Raw genomic sequence first — 27,958 nt, 5'->3', positions numbered from 1 at the left:
CAGCTCACTCTGTGTATTTTTGTGATAAGTTTGCTCTTCCAAGCTGTGCAAAAAATGGGCTTCAGTGCTTTTATAAGCATTGCCGACATAGCCAGGATTTTAGGCATGACTACTGTTGAGACTAACTTCTGTATGGGATTGCACTGGAACTCTGATTTCCTCCATCTCTATCTCTTGCACAGCTGGATAACAGACATTTGCAACCTGACCTAGGTAAGAGATCCCGTGAAATCTTTTGTCCCACCTAGATTCCAACTAGGATCTTCAGATTCTCAATAGGGATTTATAGGTATTGGTCATTACTTTTCGTTTAGGATTACTTTTTCTGTTCCTAGAAAAAAAGCGGGGGCTCTGTAATTTTCAGGGGAATAGCAGTGAATCTAGCCATTTTGGGACTACAGTCATGTTCACAGTTTTAATTCTGCAAAGTCTGTGAATATAGGAGTTCTTGCAATTCTCTGGCTCATATCTAATGTCTTACTTCTAAACTTGACTTTTGAGCATACTGGTTTTTTATGAGACTTTTATTAGGTTTTTGAATCCTAGGTAATTTCTTTTTGTAAGGCCAACATTTTGAGGTAAAAATGAGATCAATTCCACAATTGGGAGGTGGGTTTTTGTTTTGATTCTTTTATCTTAATGCATTAAAAATTGAGTTTGGGCAAAATTTGCAAGAGAAGTTATTTTTATAACTTTAATCATATTGATGTTTAAATTTAATTTTTGTATTACTTTACATTTTCCAGTATATATAGTTTTAGGATAATTTTATTTGGGTACATAAATTCCTTTGATCTCCTGTACCTTTATCCATTCCCATTTTTTTTGCCAGTCATTGGACTTGAACTCAGGGCCTGCACACTGTACTTGGGTTTCATCAAGGCTAAAGCTCTACCGCTTGAGCCACAACACCTCTTTCAGCTTTTTCTATATATGTGATACTGAGGAATTAAACCTGGGTCTTCGTGCATTCTAGGCAAGCACTCTACCACTAGACCAAACTCCCAGCCCTATCCATTACTTTTTAATTCCTCTAAAAATTTAAATTATCCTAATTGCCTCCATTATTTTATTTTCATTTATGCATGTGAAATACTTAAGGGTTCCATAGGATATATATAAATCTAAATGCATATCCTAGAGGTCCTTTCATTTAGCGGCATACTATAGAACAAAAGCCATATAATGAATGATTGTTGTCCTTAATGTACTATGTTATCTCTCATCTCTTTTGCTATCCCTTGATTATCTCATACTGTTACAGTATCTTACTTTGTTATCTGATATATTGGATATATTTGTATTTGGTTATTTGAAACTGAATAGGGAAGGGAGGAAAACAAGATAAGGGGTGGGAGTGCGGGGAGGGAAATGGGGACCAAGACATAAGAAAGGGTATCAATGTATGTGAATTAATGCACCTTCTATCTGGCAAACATAATGTAACCCTTCTATTAATTACAATAAAAATATATGAAAAAAATAAATAAATAAATCTAAAAGCAACAAAAATATGTAAAAATTTATCAAATTACATTCGATTCCTAATATTACACACACACACACACACACACACACACACACACACACACACAACAAGATAAGTAAACCATGACTCAGGAGACAAATTCAGCCAATGTCTAACTCATAAAGTTTTATTGTAACACAAAAGAAAAATAATTTCATATGGCTACATTTTCCTTGGTCTATTTTTCTTATTTCTGTCCTACAATTTGTAGGTGAACTTCTCTTTTATATTCCATTAGCTTTCTCCATACATGCCTTCCATACATTATTGTTTCAACACATACATACATCCATGTATGTATCTCTTCATTACTTCATTTACCAAGGAATACAAAATATTTTGCAAAATCGAATAATCCCCCAACAACTTCACACCACACAAGGAGGATTCTCTGTGTTAATCAATAATATAAAATCAACTCTAATAATGAAATTGTAAAATAAATAAGAAAGATAAAACCTCAATGGAAACAGATGAGTATGTTGAGTATATCTTAATTAGCATACTTAGGAAGTTGTACATACAGTATAGTTACATTTTCATCTGTTAAGCACCGTGCCCTCAAAACAGATCAGGCACACAATATTTTTTGTCAATACATTGTTTTAATTTTTTTGTCAGTTGTGGGATTTGAACTCTAGACCTGGGCCCTGTCCCTGAGCTCTTCTACTGTTCTACCACTTGAGCCACAATGCCATTCCGATTTTCAGGTAGTTAATTGGAAATAAGAGTCGCACAGATTTTTGTGCCCTGGTTGGCTTTGAACTGAGATCCTAAGATCTCTGCCACCTGAGTAGTTAGGATTACAGATGTGAGCCACTAGCACCCAACACATTTTTTTACTTTTACCAAAAATGAGCTTAATAAAAATTAATAATACGTTGCATAGTCACTTTTATTACAAATATAAATATGCGAAGAGGTACCAAGTAATCCTGAAAAGGAAAATTCTGTAGAATATGATTTCCAATTAAAGACCTCCCAAAAAAGAAAGAAAGAAAAACAAGAACTGGAGCTCTGGTTCAAGTAGTAAAGCAGCCTTGAGTGAAAAAGTGAAGGGACAGTTTGGGCCCTGAGTTCAAGAGTGCAGAAATTAATTTAATTTCAGAAGAAACATGTAATGATCACTGAAACAGAGAAGAAACAAGTGCAAGTGTGTCTATAAGTCTTTAAATATGTGAATCTGTAGAAATAGTATAGAACCCAATAATGGAACCTATTTGAAACAAGTAATCTTTTCCTTATCAGATTAAGTATTTTGAATTTATTTTTGCCAGTCCTAGAGCTTGAACTCAGGGCCTGAGCCCTATCCTTGGGCTTTCTCAAGGCTAAAGCTCTACCACTGAAGCCACAGCACCACTTCTAGCTTTTTCTGTATATGTGATACCAAGGAATTGAACCTGGGTGTTCATGCATTCTAGGCAGCACTCTACCACTAGACTAAGCACCCAGCCCCATGTTTTGAAATTTTTGACAGTACTGACAAATAAAAATGTCCATGTGTCAACAGATTATAACAAGTGATATCATTACAAGAAATAATCTTGTGTATATTTAATGCAGAAAGTTTTATTGCTCATTGGAACCTCACTTCATTTTCTTTAGTTACTGCTGAGATGAAAGAGACACAGGGATGCTGGAGTAAAGTGAAGAACTTATTGATGTGCAAAGGAGAAGCCACATGGCAGGAAATAAAGTCCTCTCCTACTAGCAGGCAGAAAATCCCTCAACTCGCCAAGCAACACAAAGGTCATGAAACTTAGTTTCCCTGGTGTGCTAGGGGTGGGAATGGACTGTAGAGGAGACAGAGAACAAGGATCTGTGCACCCAGAGTTCCTCCCCCATCCAAAACCCTTAGAAGAACACAGCAAATGGGAATAAAATGATGAGTAACTTACACCTTCTGTTCTAATTGCATGGAAGCATCTTTGCTACTGTGATCTGTTCCCATAACGTAGACAGGGAAAACCCTCCTATCATCACATCTCCATCCATGTGTGCTCGGTGCTTCATGGTAGACAAGCAGCTGGTGCCAGCCAAGGACCTGATGGGGAGTGGAAACATCCCCGAAGCCTCTGCCATGCTGAAATTCTGCCTAGAATTGAGGCTTGCAGTGTCGAGTACATATATTCATATATATTTTGATATGTACGTATGTGTCTTTTTATTCAGAGAGATCTTCACTATAGCTCATGTCATGAAAGCCTCTCGTGAGTCCCCAGAAACCCTGTGTAAAACTTTCCTGGGGCTCTGCATCTGTGGCCCGGCATCCAGGAGAAAAACAAGAGCTGGAAAACATGTTTGCGGGTTCACCTTGTTCACATCAGGTGCTGTGATTTCACCCAAGACCACAGATAGTGAGGCCCCAGCGAGGAAGTTATCTTGATGTATTTTGCTCAGCATCTGTATCAAGAAAGCATTTTCATGAAAGCCATTTGGAATGACACAACTGGATTCCCTCAGAGGATGCCATGTCCTGTGGATCGTGAAATGGCCACAAAACTTGGCTTCTATGAGTTGTCAACCAAAGTTATGAGGGGACCATTACCAGAGTGGTGATTTACACACACAATATCCATAGCAGTCTTTGGACATAGGTGGTTGATACAGGCAGATTTCTTCTTTTTTTTTCATCTTCGATTTCTTTTATTTTTTTTATTATAATTAGTAAAAGGGTTACATGATATTTGCCAGATAGAAGGTGCATTAATTCACATATATTGATACCCTTTCACATGTCTTGGTACCCATTTCCCTCCCCCCCCCCACACCCCCCTTCCTTATCAAATTTCAAATATCCAAATACAAATAAATTCAATATATCAGATAACAAAGTGAGATACTATACCAATATGAGATAACCAAGGGACAGCAAAGGAGATGGGAGACAACATAGTACATTAAGGACAACAATCATTCATTATATGGCTTTTGTTTCAATATCCTGGAGGTCCTTTCAATTAGCTTCACATTATATGGCCTTATGTATCAAGATTTTGCTCTATTGCAGATCTCTGCTAGTAGAGCCCAAGGTTTCTACTGATTATGATGAATGAGGGAAACCATTGAGCCTAAGTTCCTTTGAGTCTGGCTTACTTCACTTAATATGATTTTTTCTAAGTCTTTGATACAGGCAGATTTCAATAACAATTCCAAGTACAGAAGCATCCTGAAATACAGCCATTCATTATTGCCTAAGAAAGCAATGATGCTTCTGAAACTTGCCATTACATGTCAATAACTCAAAGCAATACAGAATTGAGTTCTATTTTCCCATCCTGAACTTTCACCTGCAAACAGGTAATTAATATTAAACATGTTAACATAGATCAAGTCATTTTCAGGATGTACTGGCCTGAGAACATGTGATAATACAGGAAATGCTTTCCTACTCACAAACCTCAATAAATTTCAAAACCAATACTATGTTTTCTTCTTGTCAACACAGGTGAGGATCAAATTTCATGCAGAGACTTCAATGACTTCAACAGATATTTCAGGGCACAGAATATACTCTGCACAAGGCTCTAGAATTGGACACAGATGACAATACATTTGCCCCCAATCATGCATTACATGTCAAAAAAATCCCAGCATATATGTACTGTTTTTGAGTTTCCATGTTTTTCAAATTTTTGTTGCACAGTCTATGTATGGATAATACAGTTCCATTACAATTCTCTATAACGCCATCATGTGTATATGCTACATGTTCTGTGTTCCTTCATGGATGTCTGTGTTGATTCCCTGTCTTTGCTCTGGTAAACTGAACAGCAGTGAGCATGGTGGTGCAGGTAGCTTTAATGAGGGCTGTGTGTGGTCATTTGGGTAAATGCCCAGCGGTGGGATTGCTGAGTCTTATGGGGCTTGCTGAGCTCCTTGTTGAGCTCTAGGTTCATGTTACTCTTCTGAGCACTGGGTGCTCACCATGCAACTATGAAGAAAATGTGGAGGTTAGAAAGTCAGAAGAGCCTCCCCGGCCCTTGGAAACTAATGTTAATGTTTTCAATTTTAACAATTACACATATTTGATATTTCAGAGACGTTTGTAGTATTTCTCTGTCCACATTTTTAAAATCTTTTTTATTCTAATCAATAAAAGGGTTACATGATATTTGCCAGATAGAAGGTGCATTAATTCACATACATTGATACCCTTTCACATGTCTTGGTCCCCATTACCCTCCCCTCTACCCCCCCATCTTGGTTTTCCCCCCTTTCCTATCCAATTTCAAAAAACCAAATACAAATAAATCTGTCCACATTTTATAAGCTTTAAAATGATATTTTTTCTGCCTTGAGATTTACATCAAGAAAAAGCACCTCTCTTCACCTGAATGCTCTGAAGAATAGAGACTTATTTCCCACACTTAACAAGGGTGTTGTACCCACATTTGGTAGTATCAGTTGTTAAGAAGGAAATCAATTATTGCATTTGATTTGGATGGATTTTAAAAGAAAATAATGGTCCCTATTCCAAGGATAATTAACATTTACCATCATCATGTTCTTTTTTTATGTAAAAGGAACTAGAACTTGGAGACATTAACATGCAAAAGTCTTTCATCATTAGCTCCTGAATTTGAGAAGAAGCAGCTGTCTTTTTATATGCTTTTTGACAAATCATATTGTAATTCTTTTGTGCGAAAAAGAACTACATGTATTCAAGAAGAAATATGAAATGCATAATTTATAAGTGGGCTGGAGATTTTTTTCCAATATGAATTTCCAAAATGAAAGGGGATCATCAATTTTAGTTTTCAGGTCAGGGAACATTTTGAAAATGTTAAAGTATGGACCAATGTTTTCTGAAAGCTAAGGGAGGGCAAGGGTAAAATAGGCCTTCAGTCTCTCACTCTACATAGACCAGCACACTTTCTTCTGCAAACCTGAGAATGACTACACCACAAAAGCTAATTTGCTTTGGCCCCTGTAATCTCAGGACTTGGCTTGAATATGAAAGATAGACAACTGATAGGTTTTCAATGCATAGTCAGCCAGAAAAAACTTGGTGTCAGGTAATGCATATTTGTTTCATCTTTGTTTTATATTTATTTTTCATTTAGGTTTTATTGGGAATGGTTTTCAAAATACTCAGTTCTGCTTAGGTTTGTTTTGAGGGGTGGGGAATCCTCTTTTCTGTAGTGTAATTCCATTTAAGAGGTGGTCTGAAGGTTAGTCTTCAATCTATAGGAAGATTTTAATACCTGAGAAGAGTCAAATTAAGAATATAAACTTTTGTAATTTGTTATAAGTAAAAGGAGAAAAAGGACAACCTTTGAAATTATGTAACATTAGTAATTTCAATTTTTTTGTACATGGGACAGCACCATGGTCTTGTACCGATTTTAAATTCTGTTAGGATTTACTTCATTGTAAATACTTTAAGGGTACCTTTGTACTTTGCTTTTCACCTTGGTTCTGTGAATTGGGTGTCAACAACTTCCCTAAAAAGCACCAGTATGTTAAATTCTAACATCAAGATCTCAAAATGTGTTACTGATCTTTAATCATTTTTTCACTCTTGATGTGAACAGCAGAATTTTTAATAAAGAGTTATGGAGATAAAAAAATGAGAAATAGACTTACTCATTGAAATAAACATTCCACAATACAAACTAATAAAACAGTGGAAAATTCCTGTAGATTTAAACCAGACATTCTCTATACAAATCAAACACAAGAATTTGTAAGAAAGCGAATTTCTCCTACAATGTCATTATTTTCTGCCAGTCCTGGACTGGGGCTCAGAGCCTGAGCACTGTCCTTGGGCTTTCTCAAGGCTAGAGCTCTACAACCTGAGCCTCAGCATCATTTCTGACTTTTTTCTATGTATGTGGTACTGAGGAATCAAAGCCAGGTTATAGTGTATGTTAGGCAAGCACTCTACCACTAGACCAAACTCCCGGCCATACTATGTCTTTTATCTCTGAAGTCACACAGATAATTGCTATTGGGCTTAAATGTAATGATATAACACTTTGGGGCAAAAATGCATCCCAGGAGGCCTGCCCCAGAGGCCAAGATGGAGAAGACCTCCACAGCCACCATCACCTTCCCCTTGGCACTGTGGTAGACAGGCAGGAAGGTGAGCTACACACTGCAGAACACCAGCATGCTGAAGGTCAGGAACTTGGCCTCATTGAAGGTGTCAGGCAGGTTCCTGGCCAGAAAAGCCACCGTGAAGCTGGCCAGGGCCAGGAAGCCCAGGTAGCCCAGGACACAGTAGAAGGCAGTGAGGGAGCCCTTGTTGCACAGGATGATGATGTGGCCATGTTCAGAGTGTGCATCTGTGTCCACAAAGGGAGGAGAGCTTCCCAGCCAGAGGCCACACAGACTCACCTGGATGAGGGCGCAGATGGGGATGAGGAGGTTAGGAGCCCCAGACACCAGCAGCCACCTCATCCTTCTCCCTGGACAAGTGGCCTTGAAGGCCAGGACCACAGTCACCGTTTTGGCCAACACTGTGGAGACAGCCACCGTGAACACAACTCCAAATGTGATCTGCTGCAGGATGCAGGTAGCTGTGTTGGGACGGCCGATAAAGAGCAAGGCACAGAGGAAACACAAGATGAGGGAGATGAGCAGGATGTAGCTGAGAGCCCGGTTGTTGGCCTTGACAATGGCAGTGTCTTGGTGTTTCACAAATAATCCCAGCACAGCAGCAGTGAGCATAGAGAAGCAAAGAGCCATGCAGGCCAGAGCCATGCCCAAGGGATCTCCAAAAGCCAGGAAACTTGCAGCTCTCAGGAGACACTCATCTCTCTGTGTGTTGGCATACTGGTGATCTGCACACCTCACACACTGCTCCATATCTGGAAGGAAGTATAAGCTACCATTATTTCTTGTTGCAAATTCTTTGTCATCAAAGAAATTGAGAAAGTGTTCATATATATACATATATATATATAATCCTAATACTTAAGTATTTACTGTTATAAATGCAATTTGGTTCTTTTCTAAAGCATAAATCCATCATATTTCCATATTCTTCTTCATTCAGGCTTTTCATTAAACTTCTTTTTCCTTCTATTGCTTGTATTGATAATGTGCTCTTTGGGACATTAAATCTCATAGAAACTATTCCCTACACATTTTCACACTTTTTAACAGGTGTGCTTTTCGGCCATCCAATTGAAAATGCTATACAATATTGCTTACCTGTCTTTGTAAAACATTATTTTTATCCCTATTCCACATACTTGAATTATTCATGTTATATTTTGCAGTCAACTCATTTATGAATCAGTTAAAAGAGAAAATTCACTCTTGCATAGTGTAAGTTATACTCACTTCTCAAACTCTGTCTACATTTCTGAGCACTTGCTCTGTGGCATCAATGGATCTTGGCAGAGAGAAATATAAATGTGCAAGATCCATCCTTCTTTGTGCACAGACTTTAACTTTTCATGTGAACACTGTCCTTAGGAGCCATGCTTTCTTTGTGCACAGAATGTAACTTTTCATGTGAACACTGTTTCATGTTTTGTTCGTTTTACACATTTCACTCATTATTGATACAAAGGATTTCTGGTCATAATTTTTCCTGTGAGAGACTCAAAAATATCACTAAGATATGTAATTCAAGCCATGATATGTCATATTTTAAATTGCAATAGCAAAACTAGTCAGTATCTGTGTGGACTCCTAGCTGGTGGTGTGGGAGCCCCGCTGCTTCCAACTTGTGTTTCAGCACATACACACTCAGTAATCCTTTACTTGAGGTCAAGTTGAACCTTCAACATTGCCTTCTGGAAGTATTCCCAGTAATTGTTACTCCCCAGGCTTCCTTTACCCTCAGTCAGACAGTAATCTACCCCGGTGGATCTGGGAACCACACAGCCTACAACTGCTTCAATATCGGAAGGCAGTTTACTTTCGGGGATACGTTTCTTATGATATAAATCCTCCTTTTTTAATAAAGCTGCAGTCAGGGGCAACACCATTGCCTCACATGGAATTCAGATCTCCTCCCAGGCCTTAGTAGATACTGGAGCTAAAAGAACTTGCTTAGGAAACAGGAAGTTCCTGCCTCCTAGAAACACTGCCTCAGGCCCCAGCTCCACGGTTTAGGCAGCCTAGTAGCATGTTCACAAGGGCACTCTCTCTGCCCTGGTGAGAGCTGTTCAGCACTGGTATTAGAGGACCTGCCCAATAATCTCTTGGGAGAAACATTTTACAAAATATGGATGTTGTGGCATTCTACGTTGACTGCATTATCTATGAGAAAATTGGCATAAAACTGCTCTCCCAATTCTAGGTGCCACAGTCTCCCATGGTTTCCATTTCCCCCTACAGTTAACTTGGAAATCACATGACCCTGTATGGGTGGAGCAGTGGCCCATTGGCAGGAAAAACTATTGGAGCTACTAAAATTAATATTAGAACAGCTTCAGAAGTCCCCATTTTTGTTATCATAAGGGTCAGGAAAATACAGGTTTCAAATACAGGTTTCTTCATGATCTCCCCACAGTAAATATGCCCATGGGGACCACCCAACCAGGGCTCCCAAGTCTTTCATCAGTTCCTAATGATTTGTGTATTTATGGTATTGAGATAAAGGATTGCCTTTACCGCCCCTCCTATTACAACCTTTTTCAGAAAAGACGCCCAGGTTAAAAGCAAAGGCCTCCGGAGGTATGTAGAACTCAGTTTACCCCCTGTATGTCTGTATTTTTTTCTAGAAAGTGCACTGTGGGCCTAAAATGGAGAGGAAAAGCTGGACATAGCTAGTTCTCTAAGGCCTGGGTGGTCAAGGGATGCCTTGACCCCCCTTTCTGGAGTTCTTGTTGATAACAGGGCATGTCTGAGAGGACGTGTGGGTTCAAGACCTACCGGCAAGACATGTCTAAACCTAAATAAGCTATTCATCTGATTTCATGTTTTTATGTTAAGCATATCTGACCCAGACCAATTTTCTTGTTGTTTTGTTTTCCCTCTTGCTTAAGAATGGCCTCAGCCAACCGGCTACCAAGAAATGGAGATCTCCACTGGGGAGGCACCCCCTGAGTTCAGGGCCCCATGGTCTTTCAATCACTCTGATAGCTTAAGGCCAGGCATGCCATCAGAAGTTTGGGGGTTACTTAAAAGTCTCTGCTTAGCTCTGTCTTGTCCATGTTACGTTTTTCCTTGGGTATTTTTTTCTTGTCCGGTTTTGTCTTTGAAATTGGTACCAGTCCTAAATATGGATCCTTGTGGTTTTTATGTGTGTGCGTGTGCATCTTTGTTATCTATTTGAATCTCTTGAAAATTTCAGAAAATGTACACATTCACACATTCATACTCAAACATCTAAAAGCAAGCAAAATTAATATCTGCTGTACATTTTCTGAAGATTATACTTGTAAACAAGTTTATTCTTGAAACTAACATACACAAAAGGGGTAGTTGGTTAAATCTAAGTCTAAACTCCAAGCAAAGTCAAATAGCTCAAGGGATTATTGTATTGTTTAAAAGAGGAACTACTTTAAAATCTAGTATTGTATTGCATAGAGCTGTTTATATTGTAAACATTGTATTCAGTTTAACAAAAAGACATCAGGGAACTTTGAATTTATTTCCTTGAGTTTAAATTTGGAGATAAGTATCAAAAATTTAAATGTGAATTTATCAATTTCAAAAACCTTGCCAATCTGTTTTTTAGAAAGGACAAGGCTTCATCATGTCTTCCTTGCAGACTGACATGGGAAATCTGATGGTAAAGTGGGTGATGTGATTAGTATTTCTTAAACTTGTCCCCTAAAATGTATTAAATTGGGGAAAGAGGATTTTAAGAGAAATGTTTAAGTAAATTGTTAAGTATCAAAGTTTTAAAGAGCTGGGTTTCTGGATGAAATTTGGAAGTGAAGTTATCCTAAATGTTTGTTTCAAAAATATAATGTACCTCTTGTATTAATTACAATAAAAATATACATAAGAAAAAAAGAGTTCAAGTCCAGCAACCAACCAAGTGAAATGTCAATGGGACATTTATCCCTGTGTGAGAGATGAGAGATGGTGCCAGATCCTAGAGTCACTTGTGCTTGGCCAACCAAAATTATCAGAGCCAGGAGGTCATAAAAGAGTTTGTAAGCATGCCTTATTAATGCCTGTGTCTACTGGGCAGGAACTTGTCAGTATAATAGTGGGTAGTTTAAACTTATGGTTGTCAAAATAATGGGTAGTTTACAATCATAATTTTGCTCAAAGCCCTAACTGAGCAGACTTTGGGTTGACACCAGCCACAAACTCAGGGAAGAAGCTTGTGAACCTGAGGCTGTGTGCCTATCAATCTGTAAAATAGGCTAGGCTCTTAGGGTCCCTAAGTGTAGAGACAATGCCCCAGAGTCAGCTTGAAGAAGTTACAGAAGATGGATCTTCGCCAAGATTCCACTCCTGGGACTTTAGCTAGCCCACTCTTGGCCATAGGGCCCATTTAAAACCAAATATGAGTGGGGGGGATACAGGTACCTAAGGCATGAGGCCTCAAGATAAACTCCATGGTGCTTTATTTACATTGAACTTTTAAATTTCGAGTCTAAAGGATTTTCCTCTGCTAATAAGCATTGGGGCACCATGCTACCTCTCCCAACCCCCTTGTCCCTTGTCTGATGGAAGGACCTAATCACTAACACCTGGCAGGAGCCGGCCCCTCTGTGAACAATGAGGTGAGGGTTTGCTTTTATTTTTCCAAACGGAGCAGAAAAGCCTATCTGGATTCCCGGCCCTAACCAGTATGTACAGGCGTAGACCAGAGGATAGAAGGGCTTCCTTTGTGGACATTGGCTGTCTCCCCTACTTAAAGTCTCTATTTGGGTCTGCCAACCCTGTAGGTGAATTAGCTGAAGAGCTAGAATGGTAGTCAATGATGCAAAAGATCCCCAGAGGGGGGCAAGCTAAGACAGGCACACCCTCGAGTAAGGCAAGCACTTGCTAATGAAACAAATAAGGGGAAATGGGGAGCATATCACATCAGGGAAATGGAAACCTATGCTGTAGAAAAGGAGGCCTAACTCGTGGCCCAGTGCTCACCTCCTGTTCTTGGGACCGCACCTGGCTGAGATGGCGCCTGCCACCCAATCAGAAGGTGTGGCTATGGTTTGTGACATAAAGTAAGGCCACCTCTGGGATAGGCCCAGAACCATTCTGCCCTCTCAGACAGCACATGATTCCCCTTCTTTGCATAACTGCTAACTCTCAAGTTTCAGGAGCAGGCAATCTACAAGTTCCTGCCACCATGAAATGGCTTTTCAGTGACACCGCTGCCAGCCACAGCCCACGGACCAGAGTTCTGCCTCCACCTTTGTGACCTCACCAGTATGGCCTACAACACCAACCTATCCAGAAAATCCACCCTGGATGACTGCTCTGCCAGCTATGGATGACACCGACGCTGCCTCCACACCATCCTCAAAGCTACCTCATCCTATGTCTACCCTGGCATGGGACCGTGATAGGATTATGAACAAAACAAGCACAGGAACTGCAACCCTATTGTCTTCCCTCAAAGCATGCTGGGGAGGACATGAGGGCTGTGATTCCCATTTACTCTAATCAGATCTGAAACCTACCTAGCCCTAGTCCTCTTTGGCCCACCAAGCCCATTTCCACAGCAGCAGGACCCATGTTTGCTTTAGCTAAGTTGGTTGAGTTTATCCAGGCTTGCCTGCATGAAGTCTAGTTAATGCCTTTGCGCACCATTTAGGGCCCATCCTACATTCCGTTACGAGTGTCCATACATAAAGAAAAAGGGGGAACTGTGGGGACTCCTAGCTAGTGGTGTGGGAGCCCTGCTGCTTGCCACCTGTGCTTCAGCATGTACACACTCAGTGACACAAGCAGTCTGGAGCTAGAGGGCGCCTGGCCCCTCCCGCCTGGAGCAGGAGCCCCGGGATACTCCAGTTGAGCAGGACGTGTCTCAGGACACCATTGGCTGACGGTCCCATCCAGGGAGGTTCCTATTTGCTGATGTGGTGGCCACCACTCAATCTGTATTTAGTGAGCGCGTTTTCAAAACTAAAGTTAGATCTGCACCGAGAGTCTGGTCTCTGAGTCTGTGTTCCCGGGATTATTCGTGGGCTCCATAGCCATCTTAACCCCTTCCTAGACTTCCAAAAAAGACCCCAACAAGGATCAAATTATTAACAAAGAGAAGGAGAATGGGCTGTGTATTCATTATGTAGAAACTTCTAATATACTTGCGTGTATTGAGGAAAGCCAGGGAGAAATAAAGAATTCTTCAAATGTCATGACTTTACCTGTCTCATTAGCAATCTCATTGTGTGGGCAAAGGGTACAATCAAAGCAACAGGCAGCCTCTCCCTCCTGAGAAGATTTCCTGAATCCAAGACCACAACTCTCACTGCAGACAGAGTGAGGAGTCTGGGGAAAATCAGAGATGTGTCAGTAACTGTTCAGACTTATGTAGCTAACACTCCAAAAATAGATTGTTTGAAATTATTGGAGTAGTAAGCATAATGTTTTTATGTAGCTGTGTGAAGTTGAATTCTGTTACAGATTGCATATCCTATGATTACCACAAGCTTATGTAATACTTCAGTGATTTCTATCCTGTTAAATTGTTGAACAATATCACATCTTTTAAAGGTAGAAACAAATGGAGAGGAAGTAAGCCCTTGTGCGTAGCCCTATTAATTTTCTACTGTTCCTGTCACTATCTGTAGTCATTTCTCATCTGTGAAGTGGAGAAGAGCATGGAGGAAGTCCTCCTTTTTGTAGCATTTTGAGATCCCCAGGCCCATCGTATCTTCCTCTTCGTTTTCCAGTGGCCATGAAGTGAGCATCTTCTCAGAGCTGCCTTCCATGTTTCCTGTCCCCAAAGGTGCCTAAGTCGGGGGTCAACTAAGCATGGAATGAACCTTCCATAAAAGGGAACAAAGTAAACCTTTCAAGCACCTAAAAGGATCCTCAGGGATTTTATCACAGTGTAAGAAACCTACTCAAAAGATACAATTTAAACTTTATGATAATACTCTAAATCAATATTTAGAAGCATTTAACTTTTCGTTGCTATTTGGGGGTTGATCTCAAGACCTGGGCAGTTGCATTCATCTTTTCTTACTCAAAGTTAGGACTCTACTACTTGATTCACAGGTCTGCCTCCATATTGTTTTTGCAGTTTTCTTCTGTTTTGGCTGTTAACTATGTTACTCAGATCTCAGCTCTCTGGATACCTTGGGAGATAGGAGGAAGTTGCTGGGACTCAGCCAGGTATAAATTTAAAGGAAGATTTTTTACTTACACATATATCTTTAAAATCTTTATGATAGATCAACCCACCTCTGAAGTTCCTAGGGCCCACTCTACCATATCTTCAGATAAAGACAGTTGATTACCATGCAGCGCATAAGGAGAAAACATTCCTACTTTCACCCCAAGTTCAAGTCCTTCTGGAAAATTCCAGATGTTCAGAATGTCATACTCCAGCTGTAATTTCCTTTTCTCATCCAAAATCACTTCATCACCAGCAGGATTGTAAAACTGGATATTCTTCAGAAAAGGCTGCAGCTAATGAGATACAATGTTGTATCGTGAAGTACATTCCAGAATTAAGACAAATAACCTGAACTAAGTGAATCTCCTGATTGCTCTTAACTTCTGATTTAGAATTCAAGAATAGCTCAGACACCTAATGAAGTATTCCAGAAAAAAAAATCTATGGAGCAATAGAAATAATCCTTTTGAAATCTGGTCACTCAGAAAGGGACTTCAAGGCATTCTTTGAAGAGAATCCAATGAAGGTAAATAGCAAAGAATAAGACAATTCTGAGTTGCCTAGCTACAGCTTGTCACAACCACTATTTTTATGAATATCTGTAGATCAAGCCTACTAAATTGTTAAAAACTAAAGTTGAATAAAACTAGATGACATGAAAAGCATGTACAATGCTGTTCAACAGGTCATCCCTTGCTACTACAGATGAAACATGTACAGAAAAGCCTATTTAGCAGATTAAAAACATTAGCTGACAGCGTGTACAGTTTAACTAAACAAACTGATAACCTGGGTGTAGGTAGCTCACACCAATAGTCTTATCTATTCAGGAAGCTGAGATCTGATAACTGCTGCTCAAATCTAGCCAAGATTCTTATTTGTAGTAACATACCGAGAAAAAGCCAGAAGAAGTAGTACTATGTCTCACATGCTAAAGTACTAGACTTGAGCAGAAATAATCCCAGGAATTAGCACCCAGACCCTGGCTCAAGACCCAAAACCAGTAAAAAATAAAATAAAATAAAATAAACAGCAATTTATATAAATAAAAATATATTTTAAACTTTCTACTGGCAGTTTTTTAAGCCAAGAGGATATAATCACATGACTATAGTGATTATAACAAAAACCCTTTCCTGGGATTTGGAATGACACTGGAAATATTTAGTTTCATAGGGTGAGACAGACACTAGGAAGTGCCTTTGCTCATGCTGTGTACCTTGTAATATAGAACAAACTACCTGTGCAGGGAAAGGCACTGTCCCTTTTTGATATCCCATTGTCTGAACTTCTGCTTGATGAAGAAGCATCTCATGGAGAGCCTGGACCACCGCATATGCAGAGTTGTAGATGTTGTAACTCTCTCCAGACATGGTCATGTCAAACGTGTGTCCAGGCAACAAATCCAAGGAAGCGTCATGAGGACAACTGTCCCATGTCACACAGTCAGACTCAGAAGCTGAGCAATTAAAAGAGAGAAACCACAGCCTAGCAAGAAAAAAGTCTTCTGGGTATTTGGAAGGGTTCGCTTCCTTGAGAAAATCTGTGAATCTAGAAACATCTGCATGATGGTATGAAAATATGAAAGGTACATGCAATGAGCCTAGCATGAAATATCTCCTTTTCATGCTTAATTCCCACTGTGAGTTCATAATACAAACTTTTCCTTTAACTAAAACTTGCTCAATACACATCATTAAATCTAGTAGAGACTCATTATCACCGTATATGATGAGGACATTTGCTGAAGATTGATTGATTTGGTTATAAACTGCCATTAATTTGAATATGGTTGAGATCAGTAGCTCATAAGCTACACAAAGTTTGTTCCTGGTCATCTCTAGTCTTAGTTTAGGAAGAATCCACAAGCCATTCTCATCTTGTGAGGTCAGCAGCCCCACCCAGTTCCAGCTGAAGTGAAGCAGTAAGGAGACCATGGCAGGGGCTAGTGATGTGTCCTTTGGGGCCATCTGATAGAGAGCAGGAAACTTGCTCTGGTCACTCAGGGCATGTTCAAAACGCCCAAAGGTAAGCTAAAGGAAAGAAAATCAGATGTTCCATGAATGAGATTGCCATCCTTCACAATCCAGTCTTGAAGTATGTTATAAACCAGTGGAAGGTAACTTTTTGTTTTATATTTTGAAAAACTTGAATTGATTTTTAATAGTGGCACAGCATGTCAACTAATTTGTTTAATTCCTCTTGACATTTCCCACTGTGTCCATCAATTCCTCCCATCTATGTCATTCCCTGAGTCTCCTGATTTCAGTTTTCACACATGTACATTGAATTTCATGTTGTTATTCCTAAGCATCTATTCCATCTCCCTCTGCAGGTTTCCCTTAACATCTACCTTCTCACACATGCTTCAGCTTTGTGGTGTTCATTTTTTATATTGTGTGTATATCAGTAAGATTATAGCTTGGAACTCTATCTCTATGTATACCATGTTTTCACCAGATTGTTCATGTATGTTTGTATATAGCAATGCATTTTTCGATGCTTATATCATATTACAATTTCATCTTTAAGAGTTAACCATCATATATGAAAGAACACATGCCCTCTTTCCCCTCCTGAATCTGATTCTCTTTATTCAACACAGTATCGTGCGTTCAGGTGTGTATGTGTATTGTGTGTGTGTGTGTGTGTGTGTGTGTGTGTGTGTGTGTGTGTACATGCTGCTACAGGTGCACAAACTCAGGGCCTCATGCACTTGCTTGCCTTTGCCCTCAAGGCTGGTGCTATACACCTGAGCCAGACATTTCCTACTTGCTCTTTAGTTAGTTGGAGACAAGTTTGCTGAGTAGCTAGGATTATAGGTGTGAGTCACCAGTAACATGTGCAACATTCTACACAGATGAAAGTCATTTTCCATTTTCTGATTTGTGTTGAAGAAAATTATTGATACAGTTTGAAATAATATATAATCCTTTTTGGGCACGTAATCCTTCCATCTTGATTGCCAAACAGTGAGAATACACATATCCCAATATTATTGAGTACATACCTGTTGATATCACAAAATTTGATGGGTTCAGATATTCATTCTCTTCCTATCATTCTAACATTGAAAATGATATCAAATTACACATCTTATATCCATCCACCCCTCCATCCCTCACCTGTGGAAATCTGTAGAGCTCCAGCAATGTTCCAATCTCAGCAGAAGTTATTCCCAGAGGTCCTGTAAGTGCTACTATAGACTTGCTGTCTCTTCCACAGGAGTAGTTTGGGATTGTGTACTTCCCAAAGAGCCAAAGGAAGGGATTCTTAAATACTCCCCAAGCTCCATTGTAAATATCATAGACATCAAATCCAAGAGTGAGGTTATGTAAAAGTTCAGGGTTTTTGTTGATCTCCTCAATAGCAAAAGCCAAGGCCAAAACAAATTGATAGTTCTTGAAGATGAACCTGCATTGTGAACATAGAAACTGAGGAGAAGTATTTCAGAACTCATGGATTTGATAGAATATTGTCTCCTTGATAACATTGGTGCATCACTTCTCAGCAAAATACTGACAAGTGGAATCCAACAACAGATGAAGAAATTCATACACTAAGATAAAATGCAATTCATTCCAGGGATGCAAAGCTGATTTACCTTATGTAAGTGCATCAACAAATTACTGAACATTACCAGAGGAGGAAAACACCAGGGAAACATCTTGACAGATGTAGGAAAAAAAAACCTTTTCTGATTAAAGGGCTTTTTGATTAAAAATAAAACAGTCCTTTTCCATAAAAGCTCTAGAGAAGTGAGGATTGCATGGAAATATCCCAAATATATTAAAGGCTGTATTTGACAAAAATACAAACAGCATTATTTTTAATATGGTGAAAACTAAAGTCATCTCCCCTATTTTGTGCTCCTAGAAATAAAGAATTAACATTGTGAAACTGGCAATTCTGCTCAAAGAACTTTATAAAGTCAATTCAATATCCATCAAAATTTTTCAAAGACAGAGAGAAGACTCCAACAGTTCATAAAGACTATAAAAAGTCTAGAATAGCAAGGGGAAGTATAAGCAAGTGGAAGAGTATAACAATAAGAAACTTAGAACCCTTTAAAGAGCCTTAGCAGTGAAAATAGATTGGTACTGGCACAGCTATAGGACAGCTGCCCAAGGGGACAGAATAGAAGTTCCTCAAATGAATCCACAGACCTATACCCATCTAGTATTCAGACCCAAAAGGAAAGGAAGGCAGCTGATTCAACAAAAGCTGCAGGACAAATTGTACTTCTTGGTGTAGAAAACTGAAATGTAATCCTCAGGCATCACCGTGCACCACCATCAATCCAAAATGGGTCTAAGAAGACCACAATGCAAAGACAGCAAAGTGAATTGTTTACAGGAAAGGGAAATGGAGATACTAGGACTCCTGGGCACAGATCAAACTTTCTAAGTAAAATTCTAGAACCAGAAATATTTTTTAAAGAAGGGTTGATAAATGAAACTCCATCAAAAGTAAAATTTCTTCACTGACAATGGCATTTGTAATAAGTTAGATCAAAAGGTCTCAGAATGGGAGACTTTTACCAGCTATCCTTCAGAGATGGGCTTCAGTATATAATATACACAGAGCTCAAAATATGCAATCCCCCAAGACTATACAACCCAACTAGCAAATGAGCTAAGGACTTAAAGAGAAATTTTCAGAAGGAGAAATAAGAATGACCCGTAGACACATGAAAACACTGTTCAACAATCCCAGCCGTAAAGGAAATGCAAGTCAAACCAACAGTGCAATTGTACCTCACCCCAGTAAGAATGGCCATTATAAGGAACACAATAACAAATGCTGACAGGGATGTGGCCAGAGGGGAACTGTAAGACATAGTTGTGGAAGTGTAAATCATTTCAGCCTGCCTAGAAAGCAGTAGGGAGCATCCTCAAAACACTTAAGCATCAAACCAACCTGTGACCCAGCAAGTCCACTTCTGGGCACATACTCAATAAAGAATGAACAAGGATACATTAAAACCACCATTTCCAAGATATAGAATCATCCTAGATGCTTCTCAACGTGCAAATGGATCAAGAAAATGTGGTCGATACACAGAATGGAATTCTGTGCCATTCATTCAAATGGCAGTGAAGCCTTCATAAGGAAATCAAAGAATTGCAGAGGATTATGTTAATTGTAGACAAACACAGTTTGAATGATTTCTCTCTTTACTGCCCATAAATCTAGAAGAAAGCACCCAAGCATTTATAAATGGATTAATTGAAGTATAAGGGAATCAGTAGAGAACACGATTAGTGTAATTCTCACTACTGGTTAGCTCACTAAATAACTACTGAAGTCTCTAAAATAAGAGAAAGTGTGGAAGTAGCTTCAAGAAACCTGGAGAACAAGTTACATAATGGCGGCAGTGAGGAGTGACCTGTCAACATAGATTGTGATGGAAATGAAGGAAACTACCCATGAAAGTTAGAGAAGCTGAATGAATGAAAACTCTAGGCCAAAACAAATGTTTTGTTTCCAAGAAACTCAGTCCTTCACTGACTGTAAAATAAAAATGACTGAATGGGTGACTGAGAGAAACACAGGTGATAAAAGTCTCACAGGATTTCCTGCCTGAGCTGGCATCAAATCTCAATCCTCTGCTATGAGCCACCTCTGATATCACTAGTTTGGATTACAGGCATGAGCCACCAAGGTCACAGTAAGAAATTGTATCAATGCCCTCAAAATTCAGGTGTTACTAGAGAAGTTGTCAGACTGATGGCCTAGGGTGGAAGGAAATTTGGCTGCAGCATGTTAGTACAGAATTCATGGCAGTGATTTAGATTGCTCAATAGAATCTCACTCCATTTTCTTTCGTGAGTACTGAGGTGGAGGAGATACAGGGATGCTGGAGTAAAGTGAAGAACTTTCTGATGTGCAAAGGAGAAGCCACATGGCAGGAAACAAAGTTCTCTCCTACTAGCAGGCAGAAAATCCCTCAACACTCCAAGCAACACAAAGGTCATGAAACGTAGCTTCCCTGGTGTGCTAGGGGTGGGAATGGACTGTAGAGGAGACAGAGAACAAGGATCTGTGCACCCAGAGTTCCTCCCCCATCCAACACCCTCAGAAGAACACAGCAAATGGGATTAAAATGATGAGTTACTTACGGCTTGTGCTCTCCTTGCCTGGAAGCATCTCTGCTACTGCGACCTGTTCCCATAACGTAGACAGGGGAAAACCCTCCTATCATCACATCTCCATCCATGTGTGCTCGGTGCTTCATGGTAGACAAGCAGCTGGTGCCAGCCAAAGACCTGACAAGGAGGGGAAGCTGGAGGAGAAGGAGTGTTAGAATCAAAGAGAACATCCCAGAAGCCTCTGCCACGCTGAAATTCTGGCTAGAAGTGAGGCTTGCAGTGTCCAGTACATATTTCATATGTATTTTGATATGTACGTATGTGTCTTTTTATTCAGAGATACCGTCACTATAGCTCATGTCATGAAAGCCTCTCGTGAGTCCCCAGAAACCCTGTGTAAAACTTCCCTGGGGCTCTGCATCTGTGGCCCGGCATCCAGGAGAAAAACATGAGTTGGAGAACATGTTTGCCCATTCTCCTCATTTCATCCTGTGATTTCATCTAAGATCACAGAGAGTGAGGCCCCAGAGATGATGTTACCTTGGGTGATTTTGTCTGACATCTGTGTCAAGGAGGTACTTTCAATAAAGCCATTTGTAAGGACACAACTAGATTACCTTTGGGGATACAATGTCATGTACATGGAGGGTTTTTTGGGGGGGTTCTCCAATCCATTTGATTCTGATTTTATTTTAATAATTTTTCCATCTACTGGATTAGGTTTAGTTTAACCTTCTTTTTCCAGGACCTTAAGGTGCATCATTAAATTGATGGTTTTAGATTTCTCCAGTATGTTGATATAGGCACTTGGACTTTAAATTTTCCTCTGTCTTTGCTCTATCCCAAAAGTGCAGGTATTTTGTGTGATCCTTTTTGTTGAAAATCATAAACTCTTGAATTTCTGTTCAGTTCTATTCAATGTCCCACTGGGGTTTCAACCATGTGTTGTTCAGTCTCCATGACTTTCAGGATTTTCTATGGTGGCCTTTTGTGTTGTGTTCCAATTTTATTCCATTGTGGTAGGAGAGAATGCAGGGAATATTTTCATTATTTCTGAATTTGTAACAGATTTGTTTTGTTTGTGCCTTAAAATGTTATAAATATTACAAAATATTCCATGTGCTGTTGAAAGGAGCATACATGCTTGTGTTGCTGAACGGAATATCCTATAGATTCTCTGTATGTGTTTTTTCAGTTCTGAAGTTGCTCTGTTGAGTTTTTGCCTTGTTGATCTATCCAGAGATGACATTGGTGTGTTAAAGTCAACAACGACCACTGTGTTGGGATCTATGTGCATTTTTAGTGTAAGTAACATTTGTTTGATGAAGATGGGTGCACCAGCATTTTGTGTATAGATATTAAGAATAATTTTATCCTCCTGTAGGAGATGTCAGCTTTTACCTCCAGGTCCTTGATCCATTTGGAGTTAATTCTAGTGCAGGGTGACAAAGAAGGATCCAAATTTAGTTTTCTTCAGGTGCTTAACCAGTTCTGCCAGCACAACTTGTTGAAGAGGCTGTCTTTCTTCCATTCTATTTTTTTGGCTCCCTTGTCAAAGATTAGGTGGCCATAGCTCTGTGGTTTAATATCTGGGTCCTCAGTTCTATTCCATTGGTCTTCAGGCCTGTTCTTGTGCCAGTACCAAGCTGTTTTGAGAATTATAGCCCTGTAATACAGTCTAAAGTTTGGAATTGAAATTCCTCCAGCGCTGCTCTTTCTGCTAAGAAGTGTTTTTGCTATACGGGGTCTTTTATTATTCCATATGAAATTTTGAATTGCTTCTTCTATTTCTTTAAAGAATGCCATTGAGATATTGATGGGTATTGCATTGAATTTGTAGATAGCCCTTGGCAAGATTGTCATTTTCACAATGTTGATTCTTCCAATTCAAGAGCATGGGAGGTTTTTCTATTTCCTTAGTTCTGCTTTAATTTCCTTTTTCAGGGTTTTAAAGTTTTCATCAAAAAGGTCCTTTACGTTCTTAGTTAAGCTAATTCCTAGGTACTTTATTTTCTTTGAGGCTATTGTGAAAGGAGTTGATTTCCTGATTATTGAGTCGTTCCTCTCACTGTTGGCGTAAGGAAGGCAGTTGATTTTTGAGGGTTGATTTTATAGCCTGCTACTCTTCCAAAGTTTTGAATCAGCTCAAGGAGCTTGGGAGTAGAGTCTATAGGATTCTTTAAATACAGAATCATGTCATCTGCAAAGAAGGATAGTTTTATTTCCTCTTTCCCTACTTGGATCCCATTTATGCTTGCTTCTTGCCTTATTACACTGGCTAGGAATTCTAGTACTATGTTAAAGAGGAGTGGAGAGAGTGGGCATCCTTGTCTCATTCCTGATTTTAGAGGGAATGGCTTTAGATTTTCACCATTAAGTGTAATACTAGCTGTGGGTTTCTCATACACACTCTTTATTTTATTGAGGAATGTTCCATGGATTCCTAGTTTCTCCAGAGCTTTTAACATACAGGGTGTTGGATCTTGTCAAATGCCTTTTTCGCATCTATTGAGACAATCATGTGATTTTTGTCCTTGCTCCTGTTGATGTGTTGAATTATATTAATTGATTTGTGTATGTTGAACCAGCTTTGCCTCCCTGTGATGAATCCAGTTTGATCATAGTGTATAATTTTTTTGATGAGTTGTTGTAGACATTTGGCCAGTATTTTGTTGAGAAGTTTTGCATCAATGTTCATCAATGAAATAGGTCTATAGTTCTCTTTCTTTGATGAATCTCTGTCAGGTTTGGGGATGAGGGTTATACAGGCTTCATAGAATGAGTTTGGTAAAGAACCTTCATTTTCAATTTCATTGAAGAGCTTGAGGAGTATTGGTGTGAGGTCTGCTTTGAAGACCTTATAGAATTCAGCTGTGAATCCATCTGGCCGCAGCTTTTCATGGCTTGGAGCGGCTGAGAGAGGTGGGGGAGGGGTCCTCGCTTTCTGAATTCTTTGATAAAGTTGGATGTGAGCTTTAACTGGATTTCTTTTCCGGTTTGAGTCCTTCTGCGTTGCTTTTTGAGTTTGTTGTTGTGGATTTCTTAAGAAAATTGGCTCGTGGGACTCCCTGGTTCTCTCTTTTTGTGAGATAGATCTAGGAAGCGTCCCTATTGTGTCAGCGCCATCTTCCTTCTGCAGTGAACATCTTTATGCTAGTGGCTTTAGTATGACAATTTTTATAGACTTGGGTAAATGCCAAGGAGTAGGATTGCTGGGTCATAGGGGAGCTCTATGTTTAGTCTTTTGAGGAATCGCCTTACTGCTTTCCATAGTGGTTGACGAGTTTACATTCCCATGAACAACAATCCCTCCAGGTTACTGACCAATTTTTTTATGAGTACATTTCTTTTTTAATAGTGTTGACCTCTTCCCTCCTTACATATTCATTCTTTTTTCCATATATTTTTATTGTAATTAATAGAAGGGTTACATTACATTCGCCAGATGGAAGGTGCATTACTTCACATATATTGATACCCTTTCTCATGTCTTGGTCCCCATTTCCCTTCCCCCCACTCCCATCCTCATCTTGGTTTCCCCCCTTTCCTATCCAATTTCAAATAACCAAATACAAATATATCCAATATATCATATAACAAAGTGAGATACTGTAACAATATGAGATAACCAAGGGACAGCAAAAGAGATGAGAGATATCATAGTACATTAAGGACAACAATCACTCATTATATGCCTTTTGTTTCTATATCCTAGAGGTCATACTATATGGCCTTATGTATCTAGGTTTTGCTCTATTGCAAATCTCTGCTAGAAGAGGCCAAGGTTTCTACTGATTATGACGAATGAGGGAAACCATTGAGCCTATGTTCCTTTGAGTCTGGCTTACTTCACTTAATATGATTTTTTCTATGTCTTTCCATTTCATTACCAATGGGGAGATGTCATTCTTTCTGACAGGAGCATAGAATTCCATTGTGTATAAATACCACATCTTGTTGATCCACTCATCAACTGAGGGACATCTGGGTTGGTTCCATATCTTTACTATGGGAAATAGTGCTGCACTGAACATCGTTGTGCTAGCGGATGTAGTATGTCCTCGTTTCTGGACAAATGGGTAAATGCCAAGTAGTGGAATTGCTGGGTCATAGGGGAGCTCTATGTTTAGTGTTTTGAGGAACTGCCATACTGCTTTCCATAGTGGTTGAACGAGTTGGCACTCCCACCAGCAGTGTAGTAGTGATCCCTCCTGGCCACATCCCCTCCAGCATCTGTTGTTATTAGTTTTCTTGATCCTGGCCATTCTAACTAGAGTGAGGTGGAATCTTAAGAGTTGTTTTGATTTGCATTTCTTTCATGACCTTACTGGCCAATTTTACAGGAGATAGACACATATCTAAAATACTGTGCAGACATTTATTTATTTATTTATTTAGTCATGAGGGGTGAACTCTGGCCTGGGTGCTGTCCCTGAGCTCTTCAGCTCAAGGCTACCGCCCTACTCTTGAACCACATCCCCTCTTCCTGTTTTCTAGTGATTAATTGGAGGTAAGAATCTCTTGGCTTTGTATTTCCTGGGCTGGATTTGAACTGTGATGCTCAGATCTCAGCCTCCTGAGTAGCTAGGATTACAGGCATAAGCCACCGCGCCCGGCACACATACACATTTAAAGAAAATAATTGGGGAGTGACAGTAAGAACAATGTGTCTCTTAAGCTGTCACTTTGTTTAACTCCTCAGCAATTACATCTCTCTACACACTACATCCCAGGTGTGGTGAAGGAATCATGCATGCGTATGTGAGACCATACGCATGATGTTGATAAAGAAGTAGGAGAGGTAGAGACTGGAAGGTTAAAGAAAGAAGAAAGATGAGAAAAAGGGGAAAGTAATGGATAAAAATCACCCTAGGAAATGGCAGCTGAAATCTATCTCCTCATCTTTTTTCTTTCTTTCTTTTATGGCCAGTGATCAGTCAAAGAAAAGTAAATGAAGAGGGTAAATGCAAAACCAATTTTGTTGCTGTTCCAATGTTCCAATGTGCTAAGACATATAAAATTAAACAACGTACTCGGGTCTGGAAGTGAAGATATTCATTGTGGTATAGCCAATAAAATTAACTATGATTGAGAAAACTCCTTTATGTCACATGTTAACCTGAAAAACAAAATCAAAGAAAGATATTGGGGTTGTAATTCAAGCTTATTTAAAATGTCTTCTAGTAGACTAAGAACCATCACCTTGACTGAATGAACCTCAGCTGAAATTATAGCTTTACCCACAGACACACAACCACTCTGTACTGTCCCTACCTTACAATGACTTTATTAAAGCGTTTTTCTTTTTAAAAAAATAAGGAAAAATATCTTTCTCATCTTAGAAAATTTAAATATTTAATTTCATAGAGTAAGACACCCTCTAGTAAATATTTTGTTTATGGTGTGTGCCTTGTAAAATAAAATAAATCACCTGTGAAGGGAAAGGCACTGGTTCTTCTCTATTTCCCATTGTTTGAACTTCTGTTTGATGAAGAAGCATCTCATAGAGAGCCTGGGCCACCTCATACACTATTGGAGATATTATAACTGTCTGTACACATATCATGTCAAATGTGTGCCCAGACAGCAAATCCAAGGAGTCATCATGAGGACAATTGTCCCATGTCACACAGTCAGATTCAGAATCTGAGCAATTAAGAGAAACCACAGCCTTGCAGAAAAAAAACGTCCTCAGTATTTTTGGAAGGGTTAGCTGCCTTGACAAAAATTTGTGAATCCAGAAACAGCTGCATGATGGCATGAAAAAATAAAAGGTACCTAGGATGAGCCTAGCATGAAAAATTACTTTCTCATGGATAAATCCCACTGTGAGTTCATAATACAAAACTTGCTTTACCTAAAATTTGCTCCATACACACTATTAAATCTAGTTGTAAATCATTATCATGATTTATAATGAGGACATTTGCTGAAGGTTTATTTATTTGATTATAAAATGCCATTCATTTGAGTATATGTGACAAGACATGTCTTGAGATCACTAGCCCATATGCTACCCAAACTCTGTTCTTGTTTCTTCTTTCAGCTCAGGAAAACATTCTCATCTTGTGAAGTCAACAGCCCTACCTCATTTCATCCAGCTGAAGTGAAGCAGTAAGGACACCATGGCAGGGGCTATTGCTGTGTCCGTTGTTGCCTGTTAATAGAGAGTTGGAAATTTGTTATGATCACTCAGGGCCTGATCAAAAGGTCTGAAGGTTAGCTAAAAATAGAGACAGACATTGGATACTCCATGAGTAAGAAGATTGCCATCCATCACAATCTCAGTCTTGCATTCTATTAATAACCAGTTGACATGATTGCAGGTAATATTTGGTTTTAGGTTATGAAAAAATTGCATTTATTTTTCTATAGTTGTACAACATCTCAATTTATTTGTAAAATTCCTCTTGGTCTTTGTCACTATTTCCATCACTCGTCTCTATTAACAAACCCACTATCTGAGTTTGCTAATTCTATTTTCACCTATGTACATTGAATTTTATGCTGTTTTTCCCCACACATCCATTCAGTGTTCCTTTATATTTTCCCTCTAACATCTGCTCTTCCCACATGTGTTTCAGCTTTGTGGGGTTCATTGTTTTACACTGACAGTAGATCAATAACTTTACACCTTGGAACTCCAACCCTATATATACCATACGTTAGTGAAAGTGAGTGTGTAAATGGCTGTGTATTGATTCATTATTGATTTCATATTACATGTTCCGATTTTAGATCTAACTGTCATATGTGAGGGGCCTATTTCTCCTTTTTCTTCAGAAATCTGACTTTATAGAAAAGTAAAGAGGAAGGATAGGGTTCCTGAAAAAAAAATCATGACTTTCTACTTATAATTCTAGAATCAAAATAAGTTAAAAAGAATTGATGAATGGGGCTACATCATACTTAAATTTTTCTGCACTGTCAAGGCCATAGGTGACACATAATGGGCATAGGTGACATAGAATGAACACAGAATGGGAGATTTTCACTGGCTCTACATCAGATGAAAGACTGATGTATACAACTTTCCAACTTGGGGGTAGAACTGGGGCTGGAAATACAAAATAGCTGTGGTTATAGCCAATTGAAATCTTCAGTCCAGTGAAAGAAATGGTGGGA

The 27,958-nt window shown here is 39.2% G+C and overlaps 1 pseudogene; it reads right to left on the bottom strand.

Moving 5' to 3' along the window:
- Positions 1-3,718: 3,718 nt before the first annotated feature.
- LOC150068768 (vomeronasal type-2 receptor 116-like) lies at positions 3,719-20,979 on the bottom strand (annotated as a pseudogene).
- Between the last annotated feature and the right edge of the window lie 6,979 nt (positions 20,980-27,958).

Source organism: Megascapheus bottae, chromosome 1, assembly GCF_031878675.1.
Source record: "Megascapheus bottae isolate mThoBot1 chromosome 1, mThoBot2.hap1, whole genome shotgun sequence".
In the NCBI taxonomy this organism is placed as follows: Eukaryota; Metazoa; Chordata; class Mammalia; order Rodentia; family Geomyidae; genus Megascapheus; species Megascapheus bottae.
Note: the sequence above shows the minus strand (reverse complement) of the source record. Positions and strands in the feature narration are given on the sequence as shown.